This window comes from Hemicordylus capensis, chromosome 11 (genome assembly GCF_027244095.1).
Source record: "Hemicordylus capensis ecotype Gifberg chromosome 11, rHemCap1.1.pri, whole genome shotgun sequence".
Lineage (NCBI taxonomy): Eukaryota > Metazoa > Chordata > Lepidosauria > Squamata > Cordylidae > Hemicordylus > Hemicordylus capensis.
In genome coordinates this window covers 28,215,830-28,222,701 of record NC_069667.1, presented here as the reverse complement: position 1 = coordinate 28,222,701, position 6,872 = coordinate 28,215,830, and positions in this window count along the sequence as shown.

The following is a 6,872-nucleotide window of genomic DNA, read 5'->3' as shown; positions in this document are numbered from 1 at the left end:
AATTTCTCCCCACACCCACCCTCTTTTCTGTTTTGCTTAATATCCAGTTTGAAGAATTCTGCGACTACTGCGACTTATATATTGCTTTTCAACAAAAAGTTCACAAAGCAGGTTACATGGATAATAAGGAGAAGACTCAAAAGCTTGAATTCTCTAGAATCTCATAGCACTTTGTGGTATGTTTGTTGACACTAATATAGGCATCACCCCATTTTGGCTTCTGGGTGTTTGACTTCAGTGACAAAGCTCTTATCTTGGGGAGACATTGCCCTGATGGGAAACTGACGTGGTTTTAACTCAGGCCTGCAAGGTGTGGAGATCTACCCAGCCAAATGCAGCATACTAGTCAGGCATGGTTTCCAACCAGGGGCTTGATTCCCCCCTCCCCATTTCTTCAGTCCCAGCAGGAAGCAAAAATGAGAGCTATTAAGCCTATGGCAGGCTCCCATATTTCACTGATCAGCTTTGTTCTGCTTCTGTTGTGTAGGCTTTCTCTAACTATTCCAAAGTGACCCTGACCTGAATCTTAAGTCCAGATTATTCCTAATCAAGGTATATAGTTGCATTTGAAGGGTGGTGCGCTATATTCCATGACCGTGCTCCAGAGCATGCTTCAGCCTTTGTCAGAGGATATAAAATATAGAAGTGTGATCCAGCCAAAGCGAAGCATTTTAAAGTCCAGTGGATTTCAGTTGAAAAGTTAAGCACATACTCAGCTCTGCAATTGAAATAAATGAGGCTCAAAAGTGCCTAACTTTAGCTGAATTGTATTTTATATCGAAGCAGACGACTTTCTTCTGGTGGTTTTGGCTCCTGTTCTTCTCTTCCTATAGAAAGCTTGGCATGAAAAATAGTATCAGCCAACATTAGATCTAGAAGGGACCTTGGAGGCCTTTTAGTCCATCCTAGTACTCAGTGCAGGATGAAAGCACTACAAAATCACACAGAGCGATGGCTTCCCAGCCTCTTTCCAGCTAAGGAGAGCCCCCCATTGCGTGGGGCAGACTGTTCCACTCTCTAGCCGCACTTGGAGTTGGGAAATTCTTCCTAATGCCTAGCCTGAATCTGCTCCCTTGCCATTTCCCCCAGGAGCTATAGAGAAGAAGTCCACATTTGCTTCTTTGTGACCGCCAGTCAGATATTTGAAGATCTTGGCCTTCTCTTCTAGGTAAACAGACCCAGTTCCTTGAGCTGTTCTTCACAAGACTTGGTTTCCAGCTCATGAGGAGCTCCAAATGGTTACCCATCCAGACCTATCCCTGCTTTGCTGCTAGCCATTCTCTGGATTCATGGGGTGCTCCTCCCTGCCTCAAATTCAGTTTAGAGATTCAGACACGATGACATTAAGATGGATGACCCAGTCAGTTCTACCCATGCAACAGGGGTGACTCCAAGAGGCAAAAACCCCCCAAATGCTCCCAGCTCCCCCTTTTGCTCCCTCATCCACCAGACTGGAACTTTATAGCAAAGTGTCAGACAATACGGTAATAGCGTATTATGGTCCTGTGGCCTGAATTAATTATTTTAAAAGGCCTCCATTGTTTAAAGAAGCTTCACTCACTCACTCCTCTACCCCAGGGAGACAGGGGACTCCTCCAGCCTCCCAGAAACAGACCAGCCCCTTTGCATTGTGTGAGACCATGTGCTCAGGGGGATGTAGGGTCAGCTCTAGTTCTCCCCCCGCCCCAGTCTTTCCTGTCACATGGTCTTGGATAGGACCGGAAAATGAGTCTGGGAAGCAAGTTGGAAGGTTTGGCCTAATCCCCAAAGACACCATTTCTAAGAGAAATCTGGCCCATCTTCTGAATAAATTTTAAAATGTCAAGCAACCTCCATTAACAAGGTAAATAAACTAACAACGCCAATTACTTTACCTCTATAAGTATTGGATGTATTGAAAAATCCTCACTCCCCCAATCCTGTCCTCTGCCACCCCTTTTCTTCTGCAGACTAGTTGTTCTAGAGTCACCCCTGCTATGCAACTCTCCCCGCTCCCCCAATTGTGGTTTGGATCTGGGAGACACAGAGTTTACTCTATTAACCCCTTGAGTGTCAAATCAGTTTGGGGACGTAGAGGCATTTGTACTCTCCACCTCTTGATCCCGCCCCCTCCCGAACACTAAAGCACGCTAAAGTTGTAGTAAAAATGCCATTTTGATAGATGATGGATGTGCACTGAACAAATGCAGGGCAGAAATGGGGTTATAAAAGGAAAATATAATTTCCTGGGCTCGTATTCTCTTGGCTTCCTTGCCTCTCTCTCTAGAGTTATATAAGCTACCCAGCTTGTAGAAGACTAACTGATGCCTGCATTAATTTTTATTATTTATACAAATAGGCTTCTGTACAAGGAAGGGGAAAAACATAAATGCCACTGGCAGTGGACAGGATCATATTAAATGGTGTAGGAATAGTAAGGTGTCCTGCTTAGGTCCTAGAACATAAGAAATTTGATTACTCTTATAATTATCCCAGCTTGTAAGATTGCTACATGCATTGATGGCAGTGATAAAATTACTCAGCCCTTTTCAAAATCCAGCAAGTGTGTTTGTCGCGGTGACCTTCTCTCTCAGTGACTTCTTCGATGGACTGCAATGAAAGAGTGCTCTGCGTTTGCTTTTATTGGCCTTAAATTTACAGCCTTTTAGTCTCAGTGAATGAATACCTGATCCTGAATTATGGGGGTGGTGATGGGAAAAGGGAGAGAGAGAGATGAAAGAGAGAGGAGAAAGATGGATCCGTCCAAACCAGACCTAAATCAAAGCGTGTTTTTACAGTTTGCCACTATGGTTCTTAGTTTAGCAAGAACATAGCACTCAGATGGAAGACTGTGGTTCACTCACTTCAGAATGAGGATATGGAACTTTCAAGACATGTTGGTAGTCTTATGGAGATTGAACATGCTCAGGTTGAAACACACATACACCCCTTCCCAGGTTAAAAATATCTGAGGCCATTTCCCAAATGCGCCTAGCTCTGTCCAGACGTTATGGAGACTTCTGCAGAGCAGTGGTGTCATCACAAATCCAGAAGTGTAGGTGCTCTCTGTGACAGTCCCCATAGCCATGCCCACTCCAACAGCCACACCCCCATGGCCTCATATCCCATTTAGACAGATGGAATAATTCAGGGGGTTTCTGTTACAAGAAGTCAAGGATCGTGTGCCAATCCCACAGAGCTTGAACCTCATGTGGTGGTTCACCCAGAAGGACAGTCTGGATAGTCAACCACAGAGGGTGGAGGAAACAGTAGACAGAAGAATGGTAATAAAACCCATTGTAGTCTGATATAGTGAGGCTCTACACACTATCCTTGTGTAGAGCCTGGGAGGGTTCTGTGGGAGAGCAGGCTTAGCTCGCTCTCCCAGCAGACGAGCAGCTGCTTGTTGCTGGACAGCCGGATCGGCCGTCCACATGACTACCAGTTCCGTCATGGAGCCGGTAGGGGCTGCAGGGATTGAAGGCCGCCCAGCCTCTGGAGGTCCCAGGATGCCCCGTGCGAGTGCAGGGCCTCCTGGTGGAGGTCTCCTCATGAGTCGCCATGGCGCGGAGCTGCACCATGGCAACGCGTGACTGGGAAAACGGAGGTAGCGGAGCACTCACTCTGCGAACCCCATTCAAGGGGAGGGCTTCTTTGGCAGGCTAGCTGCCAGAGAACCACCGGGCTCGCCCACAAGCCTGGTGGTTCTCCCATTGTGAGAATCGCCTCCGTATTTGAGAGAATGCCTTCTCCATTAAGAGCCCCGCTGCCTATGGAGATCAGCCAGGGAGGCCTGTTTGCAGTCACCATTGGCTCGTCTTGTGGCTCTCGGAAACAGGCCTTCTGCATTGCTGCCTTGAAGCGTTGTCTGTGCTCCCTTGGTCTGTGCAACAAGCTCTTTCTGTATATGTGTGCCCCCCCCCCGAACCACAAATCTGCCATCTTAAGAAAGAAACTGGAGCAACCTGTAGCCAGACATCTCAACTCAGGCAACCATCGTCTCACTGATATGGAAGTATTTCTTATTTAGTAGTGTACACCTCATGAGATGTTGGACACATGAGAATATATATATTCTCGAATATATATATTCTCGAATATATATATTCTCGAATATATATATTCTCGAATATATATATATATATATATATATATATATATATATGTATGTATGTATTATCCTTGAAGATCAATCCATGAGGTGTGGGCGTCTTGAGTCATATATATATATATATATATATATATATATATATATATATATATATGACTCAAGATCCTCACACCTCATGGATTGATCTTCGAGGATAATACATAATTGTCAACATCTGTCTGTCATTCCTTTCTTGTCATTTGCTCAGGAACTCTGCAAATATAGCCTTCTAAACTGCCACCTTGTGAGCTGTATGTGCTCACACAACCTTTTGTTTCAATCCATCTGTTGCTGATGAAGGCATATGCTGAAATGTTCAACTAAAATTTGGTTTCATCTATTTCTATTGTCAGTCATATTTTTGTACAACGCACACCATCAATAGAGGCATAGAAATGGGGGACAACAGGAAGGGCAAACTATTCAACTGGGGGGTGCATGCCCCCGCACCCTCTGGCAACATGACTAGCACCCAAAACAGTCAGAATGTCTTTATAAATCTCCCACTGTTGGAGGTCAGGTGGGTCATGGCTAGAGATATGGGAGGAGAGCTGGTCTGGTGGTAGCAAGCATGAGCTGTCCCCTTCGCTAAGCAGGGTCCATCCTGATTGCATATGAATGGGAGACTTGATGTGTGAGCACTGGAAGATATTCCCCACAGGGGATGGAGCCAACTCTGGAAAGAGCAGAAGGTTCCAAGTTCCTTCCTCCCTGGCAGCATCTCCAAGAGAAGGTTATGAGGTAGACTCCTGCCTGCCACCTTGGAGAAGCCGCTGCCAGTCTGTGTAGACAATCCTGAGCTAGATGGACCAAGGGTCTGACTCAGTATATGGCAGCGTCCTGTGTTCCTAAGGCCTTTACTGTGCTGGCACACTGGCTGTGGAATTCTTTCTCCAATTCTGGAATTAATTTTAGAATTTTTCCTGGTTACACTGGAATTTGGGAATAATAGAATGCATGGCAAAAGAGAGCCGAGAAATGCTAGACGAGTGGAGCATGGGAAATTCACGTGTCCCTCTGTGTGTAGTGCTTTCAGGGGCTCTTGGAGTGGGGTCAGCCTGTCCCGTGTTGCTGCCTTTCCAGTCTGCTGGCCCAGAAAGGGTTACCCTTTGCATCTGTGCCAGCACAAGCCTCTTTGCATGCCCTCTCTGCTCTGCATATCTATAGGACCAGGGTGTAAGTGATTTTGGCATTCCTGGAACAGAGTGTTCATCTGCTTAACCTTCCACTTTCTGAAAAGAGCTCCCACGGCCAACAGCCATCCCACCGCCGGCTGTTAACTGTCAGATCATATCAGAGAAATGGGATTAAATTTGGTCAGAAGATGCCCAAGGAAGGCCTGCAAATCAATGGAAGAAACATGCGAATAGTGCAGAATAGTGCTTCCAAGCACTGAGAAAAGAAGTGATTCTATGTTGTCTTCAGCCTGTACCCATCTTGCAGATTGGATTTATCTATTTTTGCAAAGCTGCACTCATGCTGGCAGGTGATAATACAGTCAACACACAGAGAGACCTCTCTGTCTGTAACAAGGGCTCAGCCAAAACTACTTATCCCATTTCATGTTCTTTTTTGTGAGTGTCAGAAAGGGTCTCCCATTCCCAGTGATTTTTCGCCCTTGTTTGAAACACACTTGTGTTGTTTTGATGCTGTTCTTCTCAGGACTGCTTTTCCTTCTTCTCTGTCCTCACATCCATCAGCAAATTCTGCCCACACGGCTGTGTCTTCCTGTTGCCTGTTGCTTTGCTGATCACATGAAGTATTGCTAAGGTGATACTTGGGAGCAAAATGGGATGGTGGGGTAAAATCTCCCCCCCCCCAACCACAACAGTGCCACCAATTCACTCCTTCTGTGGCTGATTGCAAACTTCAGCATCCAGAGGGCAACACATACAAGGCTTGCTCACACAATCATTTGAATCTAGGTTGAATGTGGGTTACCAGCATGGACATGATTGTGTTAACCCATGGCAAGGTGGCTTATGACCCGAAATTCCTGCCTTGGCATGGATCTATACAACCACACATTAAACCTAGATTCAAATGACTGTGTGAAACAGGTCTACTGTCATGCAAAGCTGCCACACCTTGGCCTGGTTCACACAGTCATTTGAATCTAAGTTTAATGTGAGTTACAGACATTGGCCTGATGATTGTGTGTGATGGCTCCTGTATCCGTTGCCATCATTGATCTTCAATAGCACTTCATCTGCTTTTGAACTACAACTCCCATCACTTCCACCCACAATTTATTGCTCAGTACTGCCCAGGAGTGACTAAGGACGGCTTAATTTCAACAGGACTACTTAGGAGGAATTTAGTCTGGCTCTCAGCCAGCATTTTGCAGAATGTTGCAGACTTTTTTGTTTTTGTTTAAATGGAACTCTAGCTGGGGATCCCAATCCATCTCATATTGCCAAGCCGGAGGGGTGTGCACAAAACCGGGTTGCCTGGTTCAGTTTGCGTCTGGACCAGACTCGAACTGGATTGGGCATGTTTGGTTTTGCCACCTCCCATACCCACCTGGTCTGGTCTGGTCTGGGGGGATCTCTCTCTCTCTCTCTCTCTCTCTCTCTCTCTCTCTCGCTCTCGCTCTCGCTCACCCCCTCTGGGGAGCTTCTCCAAGGCCATGGGGGGAGGTCCTCCGGAGGGTCCTGTTGACCTCCGTTAATGCCCAAATCACCTGGTTTGGGTGGTCTTCGGACCATGCAGATGCCCATTGGGCATGCCCGGCAGCTTCCAA